Source organism: Hemiscyllium ocellatum, chromosome 26, assembly GCF_020745735.1.
Source record: "Hemiscyllium ocellatum isolate sHemOce1 chromosome 26, sHemOce1.pat.X.cur, whole genome shotgun sequence".
Taxonomy (NCBI): domain Eukaryota; kingdom Metazoa; phylum Chordata; class Chondrichthyes; order Orectolobiformes; family Hemiscylliidae; genus Hemiscyllium; species Hemiscyllium ocellatum.
Window position 1 is genome coordinate 14,439,218 of NC_083426.1, and position 25,890 is coordinate 14,465,107.

Sequence of the window (25,890 nt, forward strand, 5' to 3'; positions counted from 1 at the left end):
TAATGGAATCACCATATTCCACTGAATTTGCATTAGCTCACAAACACTGGAAAAGTAGCGGGGACAGACAGAGTAGAGAAACCGATTTTGACAACTCAAAAACTGGAGAACATAGAGAGAAATACTGACCAAGGGTGAGGTAGACAGACAGAAAAAAAATGTACAGCAAACTAAAATAGAACCAAATAATGGAGAGACAGAAATAAAATTTAAATATTTTAGTATAGGGTTAAAGGACTCAGACAGCGACTAAAGAAACAGTGGCATAAAGCCATAGAGTCATAGAGATGTACAGCATGGAAACAGACCCTTCAGTCCAACCCGTCCATGCTGACCAGATAGCCCAACCCAATCTAGTCCCACCTGCCAGCACCTGGCCCATATCCCTTCAAACCCTTCCTATTCATATACCCATCCTGATACCTTTTAAATGTTGCAATTGCACCAGTCTCCACCACATCCTCTAGCAGCTCATTCCATACACGTACCACCCTCTGTGTGAAAGATTTGCCCCTTAAGTCTCTTTTATATTTTTCCCCTCTCACCCTAAACCTATGCCCTCTAGTTCTGGACTCCCCCTCCCCAAGGAAAGTACTTTGTCTATTTATCCTATCCATGCCCCTCATGATTTTATAAACCTCTATAAGATCATCCCTCAGCCTCCGATACTGCAGGGAAAACAGCCCCAGCCTGTTCAGCCTCTCCCTAGAGCTCAAATTTCCAACCCTGGCAAAATCCTTGTAAATCTTTTCTGAATCATTTCAAGTTTCACAACATCTTTCAGATAGGAAGGAAATCAGAATTGCATGCAATATTCCAACAGTGGCCTAACCAATGTCTTGTACAGCCGCAACTGGCCTCCCAAGTCCTGTTCTCAATACTCTGACCAATACTCTGTGCCGGGGCAGCCCAGTGGCTCGATGGTTAGCACTGCTGCCTTACAGCACTAGTGTCCCAGGTTCGATTCCAGCTTCGGTCAACTGTATGTGTGGAGTTCGGACGTTCTCCCTGTATCTGTGAGGGTTTCCTCCAGGTGCTCAGGTTTCCTCCCACATTCCAAAGATGGCGCACGTCAGGTGAATTGGCCATGCTAAATTGCCCATAGTGTTAGGTGCACTAGTCAGAGGGAAATGTGTCTGCGTGGATTACTCTTCGGAGGGTCGGTGTGGACTAATTGGGTCGTAGGGCCTGTTTCCACACTGTAGGGAATCTAATCTAATCTAATCATAAAGGAAAGCATACCAAGCACCTTCTTCACTATCTTATCTACCTGCGATTCCACATTCAAGGAGCTATGAACCTGCACTCCAAGGTCTCTTTATTCAGCAACACTCCCTAAGACATTACCATTAAGTGTGTAAGTCTTGCTAAGATTTGCTTTCCCAAAATGCAGCACCTCACATTTATCTGAATTAAACTCCATCTGTCACTTCTCAGCCCATTGGCTCATCGAAACAAAGAATAAGGGAAGTAGATGGAGAGACAATAAAGGTGGTATGAGAGCTCGTTAGATGGTTTAGTTTGTATGCACCCGTGTTAGCTGTAATTGTTTGCAGAAGTGTTGATGGAAACACCATCAACAACATGCCATTGCAATAATGGGGCAATGCAGGATCTGTCTCACATGTTACCGAATGGCTGCTCTCAGTTATGCGGCTGTGAAATGGAATAACCACTGGAATAGCCATTCACAGGTTACTCTCAGATATCACCTGGTGATGGTTGACATAACTGCCAGAGTTTTTTGGTTTTAAGCATTGTTGGAGGATCAGAGAGGATACATTACCTCATTCACCTGCCTCCAATTTAAAGTGCTCATTGTTTACACCAATCCCTCCCATGGCCTCACTCTCTCCCTATCTCTGCGATCTCCTTCAGCCACACAACCTTTGCATTTGGCCTGAGCATTCTTGATCTTAATGGTGGACTCATCAGCAGTTATACATTCATTTGCCCAAATCCTAATCTTTGGAGTTCAGGTTGTAAAACTCGCCATCTGTCTGCCTCTCCTTCTTACTGTAAGACATTCTGTAAATTTAACACTCTGACCAATCTTTTGATTATCAAACTTAAAACCTCCTTTATAAAACATATTCTCAACTGCAAACTTCTGTCCTATTCTAGGCACTTTACAAAAGACATGGAGGCATTAGGTAAGATCAGGCAAGATTCATCAAGAACACAGACATGAGCTGTATGGATAAACTGAGAAAATTAAGCTGGGGTGGTCCTCTTTTAAGAAAAGTTTGAGAGAGATTTAAGGCATGTGCAATGTCATAAAGCATCTACCACATGTCAGCAGAAAATCGTTTCCCATTGACAGAAGAGTTAAGAAGTAGAGGTTCGAAACTGATGGGCAAAAGAACTAAAGAGACCAAGAGAAAACAGTTCTGATGTCATTATTGATTATAATGTGGAATATGCTGCCTGAAAGGGTGATGGAAGTAATTCATTATGGTTTTCAAATGGGAATTGGATAAGAACCTGAATATTTGGAGGGTTGCAGGGAAATGGTGAGGAATGGGATGAGCTAAATTGCTCTTGCAGACATGAACTCAGTGGACCAAATGGCCTGTTGTAATTATTCTATGGTCTCTTAACTTGCTCAGTGGCAATTTCTTTCTTTGTATTGCACCTGTGAATTGAGCTATTTTATTAATGTTAATATTCATATTAATGTATAAACATATATAGTCATTTGGTCGTACAAAACAGACCACTGCTGAGAAGAAAAAGCACATTTTGTTGAACCAAAAACAGACAATTCTGGAAAAGCTCAGCAGATTCTGGCAGCATCTGTAAGAGAAATCAGAGTTAATACTTTAGATGCAGGAACCTTTCAGAATTACTCTTCAGAAGAAGGATCACTCAACCTGAAATATTAACACCCCTTTCTCTCCAAAGATGCTAACCAGTGAGTATTCCCTTCTGATGCAGCATAAAAATGTAGCTACTCCTTACATTGGCTTGCTGGTGAATTTTCCAGGTAGTCTGTTTTGTACTACCAAATGACTGTATACTTTCTGTGTATGTTTCTGATTTCCAGCATCCATAGTTCTTCCAGTTTTTCATCTTGTAATATCTGGAAAATTCACCAGCAAGCCAATGTAAGGAGTAGCTACATTTTTATGAGTGCCAGTTAATTGCTTGGTTAAAAATCACACAACACCAGGTTATAGTCCAACAGGTTTAATTGGAAGCACACTAGCTTTCGGAGCGACGCTCCTTCATCAGGTGATTGTGGAGGGTTTGATCGTAACACAGAATTTATAGCAAGAATTTGCAGTGTGATGTAACTTCAATCACCTGATGAAGGAGCGTCGCTCCGAAAGCTAGTGTGCTTCCAATTAAACCTGTTGGACTATGACCTGGTGTTGTGCGATTTTTAACTTTGTACACCCCAGTCCAACACCGGCATCTCCAAATCAGTTAATTGTTTGGTTTGTTTAAGTTAAACCAGATAGGTTGACTCTGATTAGTCAAGGTATTGCCATGAGTAATGAACCAGCGAATGGCTGTCACCTATTTCGTTCAGCTGAAGAAGGCTCATGTTCCTTTCTCTGCAAAGAACAAGAGACTAGTGGACTAATATATGCAGCTTCCAGTAAATGCAAGTGCACCACACTGTGCACATGCATATGTAAATCATACACATATGTGTTGTTATAAAAGATAAATATATTAAGGCACTTCACATCCTCCAGTCTCCTGGGACTCAGTATTGGGTTTAACAACTGCTGCCCCAATTTAATTCAATTTTTCTTTGCTGGTTCATTAGTTTTTCTCTTGTTTCTACTTATTCTGCTACTTGGTGTTTGTACAACTGTTATTCTGCCATTAATACCTCTTACAGACAGATTTGAGGCACAACATTATCCACTTTTACCCATGCCATCGGGAGAGTGACACTGAGCATAGGTAATTATTGGGAGCACCAATTCACTCAATCCTTGACTGCAGACTTGAGGGAGCAGGTAAGAACTCAGAAACAACTTAATTGCCCTTGAATCAATAAAGAAGAAGGATATGGCATAGGACAATGTGGAATCAGAGCAGGGAGATGCTGAGGTGGCTTCAGTCTAACTGAAATAGAACAGTAGTATGCCGAGAATGCAGGGAACAGGAGCTCTCCTTTTGCTGTTGTCTTCTTGAGAAGCCTCAGTATAATAGAGCTGACGAGCAGTCCAGGGGCACTGGTTTTGTGGCTACTGCTCATCAACTCAATGCTAAGAAGTTTGCACAACCCATCAATCTTAGCTAATTTTCTATGTTAAAGAGTTAGCATAATTGGTGACTGATTAGATTGGTGGGGGCACCTTCAGATGTCAAAGCCTTAAATTATGAACTCTCCTCCCCACATCTCTCTGTCGCTCTTCCTCAATTTCCTCCTTTAAGATCTAAGTACAGCACAGTGGCTCAGCAGCTAGCAATGCTGCCTCATACCGCGGGGGGCAGGAAGGGGGGGGGGGTCAGGGTTTGATTCCACCCTTGGGCAACCATCTGTGTGGAGCTTGGACATTCCTCCAGGTGCTTCAGTTTCCTTCCACACTCCAAAGATATGCAGGTTAAGTGAATTGGCTGTTAGAAATGCAGTGTTCCCTGGATAGAGTAGGTGGTGGGAGGTTACTCTTTGGGCTGTCAGTATAGACTCAATGGGCTGAATGGCCTTTCTCTGCACTGTAAGGATTCTAACTGTTTGACCAGGATTTAAATCACTATCAGTGGTTTCTATGTGGAATGGGCTGCCAGAAGAAGAGGAAAGGTTTGGAAGGATAGGGGCAAATAGAACTAGTTTAGTTTGGGAAACTTGGTCAGCATGGACAAGTTGGACCAAAGGGTCCATATGACTCTGTGACTCTATTTGTTTTTAAGGCTACGGTGAAACACTTTGAGATGTGTTATTGCATTAAAGACCCTTTATAGGAATATAATTTTCTTTGCTGTTGTGCCTGATGCCATTATGCTAACAAGTCTGTGTTCCAGTAACTGCCCATTGCCTGAATGCCAACAAGATGGCACTATCCAGTGAATATCCAGCTGTTCCAGCCACCCACTAAAACCGCCAGATCAAAAAACACCTTATAATTTTGCCACACAGAGAGAAGCCACTTGACCAATTGGTGTTGTATAAAGACTTTTTTAAGAAAGAGCCACTCACTGTGTGACATTCTGCCTGTTACCATCCTTCCCAAAAACTGTTTGAATGATCCATCCTTTTTCATTTAGCATTTATTGACTTGGGAAATGGTGGATTCTACTTTCAATATTGTTTCACATCCTTACCAATATCTGTCTATGAGACAAGCCACCTAGCATATCTTTTGTTGATGATCATGATGTGGAGGAGGTGTTGGATTGGGGTGGGCTAAGTTAAAAATCACACAACACCAGGTTATAGTCCAACAGGTTTATTTGGATGTACTAGCTAGTGCTTCCAAATTAACCTGTTGGACTATAACCTGGTGTTGTGTGATTTTTAACTTTGTTGATGATGATCTTACGCCCTTTGATTTAATGGCCAATGGGTGAAATGCTTCTTTAAAAGTGGGTAGGTTATACATTTATTAACATTTCAAACAAAATCAGTCTGTAAAATGTCAATTTCATAAGGAAAGAATGAAGGAGAACTGCAGCAAATGTCTGAACAACACAACAACCTTGAACTACTACAGCATAGGGATATTCAGATTAAAATGTACATTAACCTTGGTGAACAAATGTTCTGAATATACAATTCAAATAGTAATGTTTGCTGCCAGGAAATCATCTGAATAACAAATGCAGTATCTGACATGGTGATGGAAACAGATTCAATGTTAATTTTCAAAAGCGAATCAAATAAATAATTTAAAAGGAAATGTTATCAGGGCCAACGGCTGAAAGCAAGGACACGAGATGATTGAGACAGCCAGCATAAGCAAAATGGGCCAAATGGCCTTCTCATATACTTTGACATGCTATTCACAATTACAACAGAAAAATAATTTGCTATATCAACATTCAATCAATAAAAAGACAAATATATATTAGTACAAAATAAAACTCTCAGTCACAAAGAGTAAAATACTATGCTAGTTTTTGTCTCATTTAATAAGTTGTCCGCCTACTTCAACTACTGATTAAAATGTCTCCAAGACTATCCTAAGATTTAGTTAACATTGCGCTCTAGTCAGTAACCAGGAGAAAAATGGAATATGTTTTCATCATTCTCAAAAGAACGAACAAAATCGGTGTAGTTTAATTGCAGAAACATTTTGTGAATCAACAAGGTAACAAGTGAATCATGTTTCTGAGTTTTCTAACATGCAGATCTTACTGTGTGTGGAATTTAAAGTATACAGCTGGTATCCTTAAGGGTGGGGAGAATCTGTGCTTTACGCCTACAGATTGGTGTATTTTAGTGGTCTGCATTGCGAGCTTTTTGCGACTCTGAAACACAGCTCTGATGAATTGCCTTCCCCCTCCACCATCCCCTCCCCCGATCTTTCAAACACTCCTGGACAAAGTGGGAATGTAGCCTTTGCTGTGTCAAAGCGAACAAAACAACAGAGCCTGTTAATCGCCCCTTGCATTAATCAGCACAGCTACACACTCTGTGGGGGAGAAGGCATGCCAAAAGTAGTCCACAAATCCTAAAACAAGCAGAGGTTCAACCAGACTCCTGAAAGCATAGAGTTAAAGTTGGAAAACATCTTCACTTGTTTAAAGTGGGGTGTACAGCAATCCACATTCTCACCAAGAAGCAAAAAAAAGGAGCAGGTTGAAGAATGAGAAAAAGAAGAGGAGTGGACAATTGAGGCAAAGGAAAGCAATTAGCAAAAGGGTCCTACCTGGTTTATAGTTTAGGATGAGGTGGTAATATTTCCATGGACTTCCAAACCCCACTTATCCCTTCAGTGGGCTGCTGTCTGAATTGTAAGCAGTCCCACCTTTACTGAGGCTGGATATCTGTCTGCACTCTATTTTATAAACACAGGCATTAAGGTAGCAGCAAGCCAGAGATGACGTAGCACTCAACTACCTAATTACCTGAAGCACCTTTGCGGAGGTAAATATTAGTCGAGAGCTTTGAAACTGTATTATCTGCAGCAGAAACATTAGAGGACTGTCAGAGGTGAAACTGCTATTACTAGTAGACTATTATCAGTCTAATACTATCTTTATAAATTCCACAATCTTTACACAAATGTTGAATTGCTACCAATTTTCTCTTGCAAAATTATGGTTAGGAAGTACTTGGGCTTTCAGAGCTTAATTCTCCCCCAGTTTTCATTTGCACCCTGAACAGCTAGAAAACAGGTTTGGGGGCATTCTTGTTTTTATCTCTCCACATCCCTCCCCTAAGCACCTACTTATCCAGGCCGTGCCACAGCTAGAGTTTACTCCGTCTGCTCATTTATCCTGTTTTAATAAGTAGGACTGGTGGTATTATGCTGTGCGATATTAGGAATGAATCCATTCATGTGCTTATATGAACTAATGTTGTCTGCTATCTCAACAAAGACATAAATGCAGAGGGAAAACTCTTTATTGAAGCCATTGAAACTACAATGAATCTCATATGAATACTGAGATTTACAACAAATCACATCCACAATGAGATTTGGCAAAAAGGTGAACTGTAGATAGAAACAAATAAACTTTCCATACACAAATTCTCTCCCTTAAGTAAATTGTCCTCTATTTTACTCAGCAATGAGTTGCGTGAACAGAGGTCTTGTGAAGCAATGGGTAATATTCCTACCTCAGAGCCAGAAGCACCAGGATTTAGACTCATAGAGTCATAGAGTTGTACAGCACGGTAACATACCCTTCAAGCCAACTCATCCATGCCGACATGATATCTTAAACTAATCTAATCCCATTTACCAGCATTTGGCCCATATTCCTCTAAATCCTTCCTATTCATATACCCACCCAGATGCCTTTTAAATGTTACTATTGTACCAGCCCCATCATCTCCTCTGGCAGCACAGTGTATACACGCACCACTGTCTGCGTAAAAAAGTTGCCCTTTTAGTCCCTTTTCAATCTTTCCCTTCTCATCTTAAACCTCGGTGGCCATGGAAGGGGTGTTTGTAATGTGGCCAAACAGGATGCTTACCAAATTATAAAACCTTCCAACAAATGCAGGCAGGAAGAGTAGGAGAAATTCCCTGTCTGCTCTACAATGGCAAGTGGGAGAAAAAAATCCCTCTCATCTGAACAAAAATAAATTGCATGGTTTTGACAAGTTCATTATTTAAGAGGCTTTTGGGAAATGTTATACTGAAATATGGTACGCATCCATTCTTCCCTAACTTTCTAGACTTGCTCAGGACAGGAAGTCTTAAACTCTGAACAAAAGTTATAATGGACATTATTTCACTCTCCATAGATGGTGTTACACCTGTAGAGTTTATCCACTACTTTCTGTTCATTTTATAGAAAATCTTCACTTATGTTTATCCTGCTTTCTCAGTCTGAGCACAATAGACCATATAGCCTCCTTCCATTTTATAATCCTATACTGGGGGAGGGGTCAGGGTTTGTCCGCAGTGCCATGACAGTGGTCTGAATGTTTCTGAAATGTCTACACTAGTGTGGGCTGAGTGGTGAATAGCAATAAAGAAATTCACCCTCAGCATCTTTAATGGGAATCGTCGGGCTACCTCTGTAACATGTTCAAATGGAGGTAATTTGAACTATTCAGCTGCCCATTATGTGTCTCTCCCAATTTTAACCTCCTTTGAAGTCAGTGGGAAATTGAGTGGAGTACTGAGTAAGTAAAACCTTAAAGCATTTATCACAATTGTCAGACTCAAAAATGCCTGTGATCGACCTAAAATTACTACTCTTGGCTCTTTTTTGCACAAGAACACATAATTAAGATGCTCTTCTTTTAATACTTTCTTAATGGTGTCTAGTGATAACTTCTATTCAGAATGTTTTGAAAGTGTGTAAGGAAAAGAATGCATTGTTGCCCCTCCAGCCTAGTATTCACAGCTTCACTCTGATGGCATGAGCTTACACAAGGTGTGGAAGATGCCAATCAACATTTAAAAGATTATAGGCTGCCCAGTCTCTGTTTGTTGTCATCTGACTTCAAAGTGAAAAGTTCTATTGATGTTCTACGATTGAGAGACATTTTTAATTGGTTGTAAATGCAAAAACAAGGAGACTTAAAATCTTCAATTCCTCCTTCCCCTCCACTTCCATCACTAATTAAAAAACAAATCAATTTCCTTCATTGAATGAATCTTTAGAGCAAGTCAAGGTATTGAGCATTCATATGAGTCCTTAATAATCAATTTGAAAATCATAGTTTTCCTGGTAATACTTACACTTGTTCAGCAATGCTTCATCTTATTTTTAATCAAGTATCCAGAAAACTCCCCAATGAGGGTTCCAATTAATATCACTCCTAACTATGCAGTTGTGACGACACAGACGCTGTACACATTGTTATTAGCCAGGACACTGACAGCATCATCTGCATATAAACAGTTAGCTGTGGAATTGCAAATGCTACTGTCAGGGATTTCTCTACTCCTCCACGGAATGTATTATCGAAATTCTCAAAGATCCAAACCAACTAGAGATTACTGAATTGACACATTTTTACCCTGTAGTATCATTGCTAAAATTAATAAAAGTATGTCTTATTGAATTTGTTGTAACTGGATTTGTAAAAGTACATTAAGTTTTAATTACTCCCAAACAGTATCTCTAGCCCTGAAAATTTATTTCTATACATTTGAAATTCAAATTTCTCTATTCCACAAGACAGATGCTGCAGACATTTCAAAATAATCAATTTAAAAAAAGTTATTTCAGCTTCTACCCATATAAGTGCCACAAGTTTTATTTTGTTTTCTTACAATAAAAATAGGTACGCTGTCTGAGATGGATCTTCAGTATAATTGCCCGCGTAACCCTTCTCACTTAGACATCGATATTGTTGGGCACCAGTTGATACCAAAACGAAATTAATATTAGAAAGGTGCAATCTGTGCCATACAGCTGCATAGACCTTTGTGGACAGCGATGTTCAAGATAAAAAGTGAGCACAGTTATGTCACACTTTCTGCAAAATCCAAGCCATGGTATTAATTACCTTCCTCTCCCCCTTGCTGTATGTGCTTTGGATATGGCTTACTGAGTGAGGTAGAATATCTCTATTAGTGATTGGTTCTGAAATTGGACACATTTAGTATGCATTCTACCTGGGAGTTTTTTGATGCAGCTAACTAGAGGAAGGCTGACAGGTGTTTCATAGAGTCAAAAACTCATAGAGTCATAAAGCATGGGAATAGTGTCTTTGGTTCAACCAGTCCACACTGACCACGTTCCCATACTAAACTAGTCCTACCTGCCTGCATTTGGCCCCTATCTCTCCAAACCCTTCCGATTCATGCACTTATCCAAATGTCTTTTAAATTAACTGTATTTGCATCCAAGTATCTTTTCAAGCTAATAAAATAATCAGGGCTGACGTTTTGTTCTTCCTGGTCTGTCACTTAGAATAAAATATTCACAGTAGCTTAACTGGTGAATTTGTCACTGGAGTTATATTCCAAACCCCTACATATATTTTGTAATGAAGATGTTTTCTATATCACATTTGCCGTAAGCTTGGTCTGACAGCAGTGATAGTTAAGGTTTTATAACACAAACAACATGGTGTGCTGGTGATCTGAAACACTCAAAATCAGAAATTGCTGGAGAAGCGCAGCAGGTTTGGCAGCATCTGTGGAAAGAAAACAGAGTTAACATATCCAAAACCAATATCACGCTTCTTCAGAAATCAGTTCTGGGTCATTTGAAATGTTAACTCTGTTTTCCTTCCCCATAGTTAAGGTTTTGGTGCTTAAGGTCTCCTTCGAGCTGGGGAAATATAAGCATCTAAGGAAGTGTTCTAACCTCTCACCAAACCAGAGGAATCCAATTATGCAACATGGAGCAATTGGAATGAAGAACTGAAAGACAGCATATGAGGAAGATGAAAAAATGTGACCAGAACATTCAGCTTCATTGATCTTACCCACCTGAGGAGTCACATGGACAGACTTGTGCAGAGGAATGCTTGGCAAGAGAACAGAAGAGACTTACATTTACATAGAGTTTTTCACAGCCATTGAACATCTTAAAGTGCTTTACAATGAAATGCTTTGTAAGTGTCATCATTATTGTAATGCAGCAGCTATGTACAGCAAACTCCCACAAACAGCAATGTGGTCAGAACTGGATAATCTGTTTCCTTTCTTTGTTGACTGAGGGACAAATATTGGCAAGGAAGCGAGCAATGTCTCTTGTTCTTTTCTTCAAAGCAGTGCCGTGGGACTTTTATATTCACTAAGCAGACAGCTTGGGCCTCAAGTCAACTTCTCACTCACTTCCAACACTCCCTCAGCAATGCACAAATTCGTTTTTATGCTGCAGCCCTTGTGAGAGACTTGAGTGCAGAAGATTGCAATTCAATGGTAAGCATGAAACTGAGTCACAGTTTGTACATCATGGTGGGAAATAGTTCATTTTAAACAAGGTGGAAAGCTTAGGGCCAACAGGTTACACCCAACTACATAATAATCGTATTTGGTCAATCAAAGAGCTGGAATTCACACCTGTGTAGGGACATATGCTCTTGGAATTCCCCTGGCAGCACTGCTTGTTAATATTTGCATTATTTATTGTCTTTAATTCCTGTTGCACGCTTCCAAGAACATTGACTCAGATTCACTTAAGTTAATATGATGGTGAATTCGGGACCCCAGAAGGAAGCTGACAATCACTTACAATCATCAATGAACTCATTAATGGAGTCAATATTCGCAAGTCTCTATAAATGATGGTGGAAAGGTATACACTGCATGGAACAAGAATCGAGAGTGTGGTGCTGGAAAAACACAGCAGGTCAGGCAGCATCCAAGGAGCAAGAGAATCGACATTTCTGGCAAGAGCCCTTCATCAGGAATGCAGTCCTCACTTTCGCCACAGTATGGAACAATCTTTTTCTTTGCAGTTTATTGTTATTCTTTAAAGAGTTGCTCGTTAAAAAATATAAATTAATTGCTTTTTTTTGGATGGTTCTGTTTAAAGGATAGACATTCAAAACATCAAAGCTAGACCTTAATTTTACTCAAATAAATGCATGATATATTCAAAATCACTTCCTGGTCTGCTGTTTTAATGCCAGCATTAATCCATTCAAAATAATTGTGTTAACGCCTCTGTGAAGTATATCATAAAGTTGCCCACTAATTTCAACAAGATGGGTGGGGCAATTGGTGAAGAGGGGCCTTCTGCCTCTCTTTGGGGGAAAGACCCACCCTGTGGAGCTGCTGGGTAACCCTGGCAGTGTGGCATGCTCAGTAATGGATGTTGCCTAGTTCCACAAAGAATGTTCAAAGGAATCCCAGAGGGGTACGTTGAGGGGTATTAGGTATGGATGGTTTGTTCTCCTTAGGAATGGAGATGTGGGATAGATCTTGGAGAGCAGGTGGTTAGGGAGGAACGAAGGTCACCATCTTCCAGCTCTTTTAAAAACTGACTGTCTGCTCTGGCCCAACTGCTCAGACTGACCAAATCATGAAGTAAACAGTGTATTATTCAGGTCAATATCTGTTAACAAGCCTGATTGACATTAAATTGTCTATTTAAATATAATAAGACTGCAAGCAGTATTAGATTCCCTACACTATGGAAACAGGCCCTTCAGCCCAACTAGTCCATATTGACACTCTGAAGATTAACATACCCAGACCCATTTCCCTATCCTATATTTACCACTGACTAATGCACCTAACATGATGGACAATTTAGTATGGCCAATTCACTTGGCCTGCACATCTTTAGATTGTGGGAAGAAACCCACACAGATACAGCGAGAATTTGCAGACTCCACACAGACAGTCACCCAAGGTAAGAATTGAACCCAGGTCCCTAGTACTGTGAGGCAGCAGTGCTAACCACTAAGCCACCATGCCACCCAGTAGAGTACACAACCCCTTTGAGCCTGTTCCACCATTGAATAGGATCATGGCTGATTCGACATTTCTAATGCCCACTTTCCTGCCTTCTCCCTGTCAGCCTTGATTCTGTCGGGTATGTTGCTGATTTTAGCACATGTCCATCCAGTTTATTGCCAACTAACTGCACAGTGGGTGGGAAGGAGGTGAGGCAAAAGCGAGGATTGCAGATGCTCGAAATCAGAGTCTAGATTAGAGTGGTGCTGGAAAAGCACAGCAGGTCAGGCAGCATCCGAGGAGCAGGAAAATTGACGTTTCGGGCAAAAGCCCTTCATCAGGAATGAGTGTGGGCTGGGCTGTTTCTCTATTTTAGGTGCCCTCAGACCTCATCAACTGGCAAAAAAAATCCCCAAGGAGTCGCATAAAATCCAGACTGTGCTATAAACATTTTAAATGTTTGCAAACTCTCTTGCATACTTTTGTTTTATGTGGAGGGCCACAATGTGCTCAAGATCTTGTTATTCCATTGATTCCACTTGCACAGATATAATATCTCAATGAACTCAGTACTCAACCTCCATACCCGCACACGTCATCTGCCTGTTCATGGAACCTAGTAAACCTTCGAGAAATCACTTAATCTGTATTGCTGGAGTGATTCATTCTTTGGCATGTGTTTTCCCAGTCCTGTGGAGGTGCATTCAGTGGAAAACTGAGAGATAACTCAGAAAAGTTTGCTTTGGCTCAGCTATTTACCGTACACATCTCTGCCTAGGAGTAATCTTGTCAGAGGAGGAAAAAGTGATACAGACATTTCATACCTAGCAATGGCATGTAGCCAGTTATGCCCATTATTAGCCCAATTGGGGAGAGATGCTGTCAATTCAGGAATGTTCCTGACCGTGTTTGGGTGCTCTGCTGAAGGTGATCATTTAATTTAAAGTGACTATCTGCCATGAGTCAAGGGGCTATTGACAGCACGTTTCCATCACACAATTGCAAGTGGCCACCCATACTGTCACAGGCTATTCTGTGAGTGTAGACGGCCTACACTCAGGACCAAGTGCGAGTCTAGCACTCATGGGCTTCTGCCTTTTTCAGTATTCCCCACCCCTCCTGGTAGACTGGCATCCAGATGTCACCTGAGCCTTTTACGTTCTTGGTCTGCCTGCCTTCCTCAGCCAGTGGAACCTACCAAACCTCCAAGGCACTGTCCATTTCAATTCCCCCAATCACTCCCTTTCCGACATGACCATCTTTGGCCTCCTCCATTGCCAAAACAAACCACAGTGCCTATTGGAGGAACAATACCTTATCTTCCACCTGGGTACCCCTTTGGTCTGGAGGACTGAACATTGAGTTCTCCATTCTCCAATAACTTCCCTCTCCATCCATTGACTCCCTTCCCAGCCCCTCCCCCTTTCTGCTACAGCTCCCTGCCATCAACCAGATTCATTCCTCCTATTGACCAACCAGGTCATAACCTCTACCTGCCTTCTCCTATCCCCTCTTAACCATCCTGCCCCCACCCCCCCCTTTATCTGCAGCTTCCCCTAGACTCACCCCCAGTCCTGAAGAAGGGTTACACCCAAAACATCAACTTCTCCACCTCCTGATGCAGCCTGGCTTGCTGTGTTCTTCCAGCCTCCTGCTTGTCTACTTTGCCTTCCTTAACCAAACAGGTGTCCTGAAGGCAGCTCCTTAATTAGCTACTCAGGGGAAGTTTGCAAATGAAGTCTGCCATAGCCACTCCTGGGTTCCTGATCCACATTTAGGAACATAGGAACTGGAGTAGGCCATTTAGTCCTTGAACTTGTTCCGTCATTCAGAGAGATCACGGCCAATCTATGGTCTAACTCCACATCTGCCCTTAACCCATATTCCCTTAATACCTATGTTTAACTAAACATTATTTTTAAAAAAATTGAAGCTGCAACAGTCTCACAATCCAACTGGAAAAATATCCAAACACTTGACGCAGTTCTTCATGGGTGTAAAAACATCATGATACACAATTATCAAAAATACTCATATTTTCACATTGAGACCAAAGTAAAATTTTATTATTTTCCCACTCAGCCTAGACATTTTGAATTGTCAGTGACAATTAAAAGACTGAACAAGTTAAAATGAATAATACAGAAGAATACCTGCTAGTCAGTGCACATTGACTTTTATTTTCTAACCCATCATGGCTTGGCTGATTTCTCCAATAGGAATGCTGTAGAAGTATTACCAGAGAAGCTTTATGGTTCAGTCTTGATTGAAATTACACGTCTCTGTATAACTTCATTTCCTGTTCTCACGTCATTCCTAATCTTTATACATTTCTATGTTCATATTTATAATAGATTTTGCCAATTTAACCTTGTCATTCTCATTGTGTAATCTGGAAACTGGCATTCCACAATCACTCCTGAGTTTTTTTCTACATGTTTTTCACCCAATCTTTTTAGCAGCAAATGATATTCCTAATTTCCAAAATAATCACGTTGGCAGTATATTTTTCCATTCTGGTTTAATCACATGAAGAAGGCCAAGTTTCTGAAAACTGTCTGTAGTTCACAAAGGTATGGCTGTCAGACGCTGTTGGCATTTAAGTAACCAGCTGTCTCCACTAAAATGGGGGAGTTTTTTAGTGTCTGGTATCTGGAATGCAGAGTGTGGAGATTAGACTACATAGAGCAGATACTTTCTCAGTGCAATTCTTTTGGATAGCCAAGGTACCCCTTTGAAGACCTGAGATAATCCTAAAGATATGGTGCCAGGACATTTCAGGAATGGGATTGGGTCCTTTTGGGATAATTAGGTGCCCTCTGGCACTCTTAATTATCAATAGGATTTGTACAAAAGATGCATAAACCCTTTGGAACAATCCAACTTGTCAAGACCTGTCAAAAACTGTCAAGGATCTAGAAGTGTCAACAAATGTTGACTTGCCAAGAATGTAAACAAGTGTCAATGTGTGTCAACAGACATTGATCTTTCAAGGTATGTCATAACTTGTCAAGAATTTCAACAAATGTCAAAATTAGTTTATGTGTCAAAAAGAGTGTAGTCTGCATTATGGAACTTGAAGTAATAGAACCATATTTTTTCTCTTATGTCCATGGGTACAAATGGCTACACCATGTATTGGCATGGAAAATAAGGGATCAAATGGTGATGGATGAAAGAAAGCATAAATTTGGTTTCATAGTAAAGGGGCCATGGAAGAAGGGTAGATGGTGTTTTACTAGGCATTTGGAGAGTGTTGGGATGAGGAGGAGTGAGTGGGGTGTGAGGGCTGGAGGAACGTTTTGTTTTTATTTCTTCCTTTTGGAGAAGTATGGCACGGTGGCACAGTGGTTAGCACTGCTGCCTCACAGCGCCAGGGACCTGGGTTCAATTCCCACCTCAGGCGACTGACTGTGTGGAGTTTGCACGTTCTCCCCATGTCTGCGTGGGTTTCCTCCGGGTGCTCTGGTTTCCTCCCACAGTTCAAAGATGTGTGGGTCAGGTGAATTGGCCATGCTAAATTGCCTGTAGTGTAAGGTAAGGGGTAAGTGTGGGGTTATGGGTGGGTGGCGGGTCGGTGTGGACTTGTTGGGCCGAAGGGCCTGTTTCCACACTGTAAGTAATCTAATCTAATTCTAAGTAAGGAAATCTGTTGGATCTGGTCTATTAAATTAAAGTCATAGCAGAATTTTTATTGTATGATTGATTTCCCAAAGTATAACTTTCACAATGGGGTGCATCTCAGTAAGCATTTTGATAGAAAGCTCCAACTGCTTATCAAATGGAAATGTTTGTTAACATTGGAGATTAAGCACTTAAAGGTTTGTTTACATAAGGGATTTGCCAAAGGCTTTCAATGTATTGACTCATTTTTGGTTATGAATTTCGGTTTTATTTTTCAAGAGTGACATAAGCACCAGCCACTGGTGGCACACCTCCTAAGGTAATGTTATGGTGGATATTTGGTACAATAGCACAGAGATGAATGGGCAAAGAGTGGTAAGTAGGGTGGTATGATCTAGCATAGGGACTACAAAAGGCTTAGAGATGGGGATATTGGGTGATACATTCTCATAACAGGGGCTATGGGGAATAGGTAAATGGGCATAGTGTGGCATAGGGAATATAAAGGGCAATGGGGATGGGCAAATGAACTCATGCTAGGAACTATTCATCACACAAGGCTAAATAGTGAATCAGCATTTGTTAGCTATTTATCCTTGAGAATACAATCAGGCTTGTGGCACAGGGGTTATGAGTGTGTGTAGAGGAAATAGGATAGTGATCAGGCTTTGGATCTGAGATTGGTGCAGGGTAGTATGATGTAACATTAGGATGGATAGTGGGAAATAGTGTGGCATGGATGGTGATGGGGAATGTGTGGGCTGATCAGGAGGGATACTTTATGTTTAAGCCATATTTTAAAGTTTTGATCATGGACCTGGAGCTGATGGCAGGCTTTTGCCCAGTTCGCCTTGGGAATTGGGAACCTCCTGGGTTACACAGCCCAACTCTAATCCGTCTCTTCCTCTGGTCCAACAGTTGGCAGTATGGGCAGTTAGATGTGTTGTATCATTAGTTCAACTGTGACATCCAACCCAATAGGTTTTTAATGGAGATAAAATTAATTGTGGGAAACAAAACTAAATAGAAGGAGATGGGAGAAAGGAATAAAGAGAGGAAACTCTTGGGTTCTTTGGGAGCTATCTAAGTGCCAATAGCCAGGAATGGATTAATCGTTAAATGTAAAGTGAGTGAAAGCAGAGCAATGAGAAAGGAAGACGTTGAGTTAAAGATAGTTCAAAGGGAAAGGGACAAAGGATAATCATTGGAAAACTGGGAAAGTGAAGTGGTTAGGAATACAATAGGGGTGGGTTAATATAAGTTGTTGGGGAAAGAATTGCAACAGATTTCTAATGGAGAGTCTTGACTATTTCAATAGCCCTGGAATAAGATTGAGAAATTTTGGCCATTCTCTCTACTAATTACTGGGTACACTGTAAACCTGTACCTTCTCCTTTCCAACATGCTACTTAATCCCAATTTCCAGAAAAGTGCCCTCTAATGAAAATTTTCTCCCTCTACTGAGTTATTGGTTCTTGAAGGTAACCAAACGTGATTATGGACAAATAGCTAACAAACGCTGACTCACTATTCAGTCTCATATGAAGAATAGCTACTAGCATCGAAGGATTAATAAGAACCCAGGAACTCTGCCATATATGTTATCATCTCCAAGGGAGGAGGACTGAAGGAAGAAAATTGTAGGTGTGGGATAGAATTCTCATTGTGACTTGATTGAGCAGAAGGTAAGGTTTAAGAGCACTGTTACTGTTTTATTGTAAGTGAGGAATTTCCAGGATTCTGGATGTAAGTTTAAGTAACATTGAATCAATAAAGAGCATAGAAGTACCACAAGACTGTTCCAGGTATTTCAAAAATCCCCACCTAGAAGCTGACTGATAAGTTTGAAGGCTCACTGGGGAAGTACACTACTCTTTTGCGAGTGTCTTCTTCATAAGAATCCAACATTCCCTAAACTTGGCATGTATTACACATGGTCCAATTGGATGTGACTTGACAGGACTAAAGCTTCTTGTAAACTTCTATAAGTGGCAATCTTCATCAGAGAGGCTGTAAGACACTGAAGAGAGAAAAATTTCAGTAGAGGGCACTCTGCTGAAATTGGGGTTAAGGTATGATGTGGGAAAGGAGAAGAAACAGGTTTACAGTGTATCCAGTTGCATTAACTTCACATGAGAGTAGTTAATGCAGATACTGGGGGACAAAAGTCGAATAAATGCCTCAATTTGTGGTAGCTGTAACGTCTCATTTCCTTGAGGACAAAATCTACCTAAAACCTTAAGAATGAAAGAAATTTCAAAGCTCAAAGGGTATCTTTCTTTCCATTTGCATGCTTAAAGAAGCAACAACCACCAAACAAAGGTATTTCTTGACCCTTCTTAATTAGTAAATGAAGGCAACATATGACTTCATAAATTATGTTGGAACATACAATTGCAAATACTGTGTGAAAGATTGTCATCTTCTGATTCCTTCCTTTTCAAAAATTCTTTCGTCAGGGCAATTCCCACTCCAATCCTTGTAGAATTTTTAAAAATATGTTCACATTAGATTGACTTGTCACTTGCTGCATTCAAGAACAAGCGTCATGCTGGGTGACTTTGCCCCAGTAATGTATCATTGCTGTCCTTGCACTAGATGTCATGAGTTACTTGACAGCAGAGACAAAAACACAAGTTGCTGGAAAAGCATGTGTGGAGACAAATCAGAGTTAACATTGAATGACTTGACCGAAACTTTAACTTTGATTTCTCTCTACAGGTGCTGCCAGACCTGCTGAGCTTTTCCAGCAATTTCAATTTTTGTCTCTGATTTACAGCACTTGCAGTTCTTTCATTTGTTTGAAAGCAATTGTGTCAATGTGACTGTTAATTTTAGGTTTCTCAGCTTGAATGGGAACATTTTATTGTCTCAACATCCCCATCCAGCAACACAGCCAATATCATGAACTCATTGTATGGTATAATTTACAGTACACATTGGTGCATTAATGATACACATAGAGCTAACATGCCACCTACCTAAACTTGTAGGCATTTCTAAATGTGAAAAAAATTCAACATTTAAAATACTATATGTGCAAATATTTTAATGACAACATGAACAAAATACCCAATAAATAAAAGCCATGGGTATCCAATTATTATGAATAATAATAATTATTACCTGATACACAAATATAATGCTGCAAAGGTTATTCATATTTTATCACCAAAACCCAAAATTGATGTGAAACGTAGTTCTTAAAATGAGTTTCAGTTGGCTCTAATTATTGACCAAACTTCAAAATGTCTTAATCGTTGATAAAGTTAAGCCTGAACAATATAAAATACAGTAAAAACTATCCACATTTAGCAAATGAAAAATAAGTTCAATCATTTATTTAAAAATTACAGGGTATTGCTTACCTCAGACTGACAGGTGGTGCTGGATTATATCTGTTCCCTCAGGTGTTACAAACTTGTGTGCATTACCTCTCAGCATAAAGTTCTGAACAGACTGGTGATTACTGCTTAAATAGAGAAATGACTCATCAAGTGCAGTGACAGTGTGTTGCTTATACTGTCGTTTGAAAATGATTTGCTGATCTTATTTAAATGACAGTCTGTATTGGACTGCAACAAAAAGGACAAAACAATTACATGACCAGTAGGTAGAAAGGAAAAAGAAATAGAAACACATTTATTTCTAAGTAACCTTCTTTGGAATGAATTCAGTAAAGTCTTTGATAGTTGCACCTAAAAAAACCTTTTAGGGAATCTTAAACTATTTTAAGATTGTGAAGAATGTTACCTACTTTGTATTCATTATCTACTTCAGACAATTTAGTTTTCTTGATAGTTTGTTTAAGAAAGTGGTTTAGAGTATGTAAACATGCTGAACATCGCAATAAGGAACTTGTACATTTACAGACAATATAGTTTTAGGAAAACAATTGTACTACTTTGGAATGTTACAGTATTCTATTTTGTGATCATTTTTAAATCATTCATTCTTGGAGACTGTGTGTTGCTGGCAAAGCAACATTTAATGCCTGTTCTTAAATGTAACTACTAGGCAGTTTCAGAGAGTGATTAAGAGCCAACCAAATTGTTGAGGGACTGGTGTCACACATAAGACCATTTGAGTAAGAATTACTAATTCAGTAACGCCATCATATTTGCTGTGTGGTTAGGTACCATAACACATTATACTATAAGGTATTGCCAGTTATGCAAAAAAGACATTCCCATTATTTAAATCTAAGAAAACCATTCAAAAACCATTCATACTCTGTTTGGCTTGCTAAGGAGGGATTCACCTTGATGATAGTGACTCTTCCACTCCAGTGCGTTGTTCTCTAGAATGTCATGAAGTAGGCTCCAGTCCACCATCTGGAATTTCCTTCTCTTCACTTTGCCGATCTTCAAGTAAGAGGTGGACAAATTCACTTTGCACTTTCCTATGTCTCCAGCTGTGCAAAGACGCAAATCACCTGAGTGCTAACTTGATTCAAAATAATTAAAATAATTAAAGAGAAATGCCAAGTTCATAGGTCAGAAATCTATCAACATATCAATAAACTATATTTAATCTGACTTTAGGTGCCTCATAAAAATTCTGCAATGCTTGGATGAATATTGAACTTTGAACAAAATATAAGAAAAACTGTTATCTCATTCCCTTCATTAATCAAGTATTGTGAATAAGACGCTATCAGCCACCTACTTTCAGCTGTTAAATTTGATTGGCTTCAAATGAATGTACGCAATTGGCAAAGCATATATTGACTGAATAGATACATCATGCCATGAATCTTGGGAGTCATGAAGTTGTTGGAATGCCGATGGGTTTGCTAATGCTCCAAAGTCAAAGAAGCATTCTGTATTCTCTGCTCTGGTCTACATGGGTCATGTCAATGTGGTCAACCCTTAATTGTTCTCTGAAACAGCTGGCAAGCCCTACAATCAAACAAAACCATTATAAAACTAAATTAGGAGGCTGATCACAAAATTTTTCATGGGTTAACAGGAATGATCATTAGATGTGGGTGGCATGGTGAGCAGCACGGTGGCATAGTGATTAGCACTGCTGCCTCACAGTGCCAAGAGACCTGGATTCAATTCCCTCCTCAGGCGACTCTCTGTGTGGAGTTTGCACATTCTCCCCGTGTCTGCATGGGTTTGCTCCAGTTTCCTTCCACAATCCAAAAATGTGCAGGTTAGGTGAATTGGCCATGCTAAATTGCCCATAGTGTGAGGTGAAGGGGTAAATATAGGGGAAGGGGTCTGGGTGGGTGGAGGGTCGGTGTGGACTTGTTGGGCCAAAGGGCCTGTTTCCACACTGTAAGTAATCTAAATCTAAGTAATGTCAGCTTTGACTGCAATGTGACATTTCAGGAATTAACAAAACATAAGCTTTCACACATCATCATGGAGTCATAGTCATACAACACTGAAACAGACCCCTCAGTCCAACTTGACTGTGTGAGAATTTTACAGATCACAAAATGACAACAGCACAAATTGTAAATGCAATTAGAAATGTTACATGGCCCAATGGTCACGCAGTCAAGTTGAACTGAAGGGTCAGTTTCCTTTCTGTATGATTATGACTCCATGAATAGTCTTGATGGTGTATGCATTGCATATGCTTTATTAATTATTCCTATCGCCTTGGAGGAATTTAGTTCTAACAATAGTTGTTTACTAACACACAGAGACTGAAGTCAGAAAACTCTTTTTGAAAGAATATCAATATAATAAATAAAGATGTAGTTTTTTTTTCTCTTTCCACTATGCAGGCGCATGGCTCTTCTTCAGAAACTTATTGCAAATGAAACAACACCATATTAGACTAATTAAAATATCACTTTATAACATACTGAGGAGATTTAAAAGGGGTGGAACTGGTGAGGGGAGGAAATAAACAACTGACAGGCTCTCCCTTCACATCGCCTGGCGTATTGGATTCCTGGTTATGCTGGATAAGATTGAGCTATTAATTGTGCAAGGAGTTGCTCCCCCAAGTCCCTCCTCCCTACCTTTTATCTTAGCCTGCTTGGCTACTCTCTCTTATTCCTGATGAAGGGCTTATGCTCGAAACGTCGAATTCCCTATTCCTGAGATGCTGCCTGGCCTGCTGTGCTTTGACCAGCAACACATTTTCAGCTGTGATCTCCAGCAACTGCAGACCTCATTTTTTACTCGAATATTTTAATCTGTACCTACCTTGGAGTCAATCAAATCTAAACATTAAAATTGAGGACTAAATAATTATATCTTTACTGAAAGAATAGCTACATAACAAGTGTGAGAGGATGGATATTGCAGTGGCATCAGATCATATGGAACTGGAAACCATGCCTTCAAACTGTGATGTCATTTCCTCTATTATTACACCTAGTAAAAAATTAGGATAATAAAGGTTATTAAGGTTCAGTCAGATGACAAATGGTTGCAAATAGTGACCAGACCCACAGAACCAAAGGCAAGCAGCAGTAAGAGGAAAGAGTAAAACACATCAACAATACAGTCCCAAGGCCCAGTCCAGTCATACGACCCTGAAGTGGGGGAATACTCAATGAGAAGCTCAGCTGTGGCTTGGATCAGTGAACAATGGTCTTCAAGGTCTATGTAGGCACCAAGTTAGACAAAGACCACATAAAACCGGAAAAGGATTGAACAAGGTTCACAACAGAGAAAGAGAGAAATACAATCTACAAGAGACAGAAAAGAAATCAACAGTTGCAATGAGAAAACCAAAGATACTTAAAGGAATGGGAATGAAACGAACATTCATAAAATCTGCAAATGGCAACCGTACAAAGAAACAGGGCATTGACCACTCCACAAAGGAGAGTCACTGACAGAAATCTAACCCAACTAATTTTATAGAGGGTTGTGTGTGCATGGCACAGCTGTGCAGCAACACAGGGAATTAAACATCAACCACAGAAGTGTGTAGGTATCCTAGCAGTTGAGGACAAAGAGGTACTGTTTAACTATGGATTAGAGCAGTCTGACTGCAAAGCTTTGACTCCTCTGGTGGCACAAACCTATTGGACAAACTTGGTTTGCAGATTATGGAAAATGATAAGAAAATGAGTTTAAAATTCGATATAGGGGAGGCTGTATTGATTCTTTCAGAACCCAAACCATGATTAAGAAAAAAGAGTTTTTAGACTGTCCTCTGTTCAACTTTGGGGCACACGAAATATTAAGGTAAGAGTGAAATGGACTCCTTCCACACTGTAGGGATTGTCTGATCCTGAAGGTCTTGTATCCATTCTGAAGAAGGTAAAGAAGAGGTAATGATACGACAGCAGCACATTTCAACCACAGTTAGATTTAACGTTCCTCCCCATTTGGAATGCCAGAAAAAACTGTATCTTAGGCTAATTTAATCAACTAGGAAAGCTAATGGAGCTTTGAGTATTTATACTATTAATCAAGTGTCTATGCCTTCAGTGACATCTCAGATTACAGAGTTATAAAGGGACCTTCAATCATGCAAGACAATGATCTCACATTTCCAATGTAAAGACATGCATATTGGAGATACAGATAGGGTGGAATAGGCAATGTAACTTTATAATCACGCAGAGAGAGCATCAACACAAGCTTAGTGAATTTAAGAAAAGTTTCAAACCTCATAAATAGATCGCCTAGAGGAAATTCAGTAACTGCATACAGTTAATGAGAAACTATTCAAGGAAAAGAATATGCTTATGTCTTCTTGGATCAGGCCAACAGTTATAAAGAACAAAGAAAATTTACAGACCAGGAACAGGCCCTTCAGCCCTCCAAGCCTGGACTAATCCAAATCCACTGTCTAAACTTGTCACCCAATTCCGAAGCATCTGTATCCCTCTGCTCCCCACCTACTCATGCATCTGTCCAGATGCATCTTTAATGAATTACTGTGCCTGCCTCTACTACCTCTGTTGGCAATGTATTCCAGGCACCCACCACTCTTTGTGTAAAGTACTTGCCGCATGTATCCTCCTTTAATTTTTTACCTCTCACCTTGAAAGTGTGAGCTCTCGTTATTGAATCTTTCACCCTGGGAAAATGTTTATCTCTATCTATCCTGTCTATACCCTTCATCAGGTTATGGTCCAACAGGTTTAATTGGAAACACACTAGCTTTCGGAGCGATACTCCTTCATACCCTTCATGATTTTGTAGACCTCAGTCAGGTCCCCCCTCAATCTCTTTTTTTTCTAATGTTCAGAAACAGATGAGCTGTAGAACTGGCAGCTGAAATATTGATCATCTGTGTGCTCACTTGAGACTTTTTACAGCCAGGGATCAAACTTTGAGAGATGAAGATTGCTTTACAGCGCTTCAATTCGATGGCCTAACAGTGTTATCAGTAGACTGTTAATCCAGAGACCTAGATAATGTTCTGGGGCCTGGGTTCAAATTCAGTCATAGCAGAGGATGGAATTTGAATTCAGTAACAAATCTGGAATTAAGAGTCTGATGATGACCTTGAATACATTGTCAATTGTTGGAAAAATCCACCTAGCTGACTAATCTCCTTTAGGGAAGGAAACTGTCATCTTTACCTACATGTGACTCCAGACAGCAATGTGGTTAACTCCGAACCACTGTCTGGGCAATTATGGATGGGCAATGAATTCTGGCCTAGTCAGCATCTCAAGCCATGATTGGATTTTTAAAAAAACTGAAGGAGCTGGAATAGAACAAAGATCAACAAGTATATGCCTAACCACCTTATAGAGACTGATAACATAACTGTCCCTTTAGGAACTGCAATTTAAATCTTGGAGATTTGAAGAAGGGAATCTCACAGCAGAGGTCCAAGTGTTCCCCACTGGGGCAACTGACATTCTCACACAACTGACACAATAATGAGGTGCATTGAATGGCAGCAAGAAGTCTCTCTGACTGAAATGTTTAGATTCTCAACAGCGCGCTAAACTCTTAACTGAGGGAAAGTTTCCCCTCCAATTAGAGAGGGATGAACTAATATCTGAAAATAACGCAGTGCTATATGTGTGTTATTAATTGAATAAATGGAGTCCTGTAAGCCATTGTAAAGTATTAATCACAGCATAATGCCAAGATAGCAACTGAGCATGTGCTGAAGGAGCTAGGTCACATTGACATTAAGTCACATAGAAAATGGATGGAGGAATAGTCCATTTAGCTCTTCAAGCCAGGTCCACCATTAAATATGATCTTGGATGATCATCTAGTTTAGTAATCTTTTCCTGCTTTCTCCCCATACCCTTTGATACCTTTAGCCCTTGCAAACATTCAATATTCCATTCTTCACTGCTTTCTGTGGTGGAGAATTCCATAGGCTTACCACTGTCTAGGTAAAGACACTTCCTGGAACCTAACCTATTGCT

General features: G+C 40.1%; 1 protein-coding gene across 1 annotated transcript in view; it reads right to left on the reverse strand.

Annotated features, from left to right (window-relative positions):
* LOC132828351 (solute carrier family 26 member 9-like) overlaps positions 1 to 20,079 on the reverse strand; it is a 108,207-nt gene extending 88,128 nt beyond the window's left edge. Inside the window, exon 1 of the mRNA XM_060845379.1 lies at positions 19,937 to 20,079. The gene's annotated coding sequence lies outside the window, so the exon portion shown is untranslated. The remainder of the gene's footprint in view (positions 1 to 19,936) is intronic.
* Between the last annotated feature and the right edge of the window lie 5,811 nt (positions 20,080 to 25,890).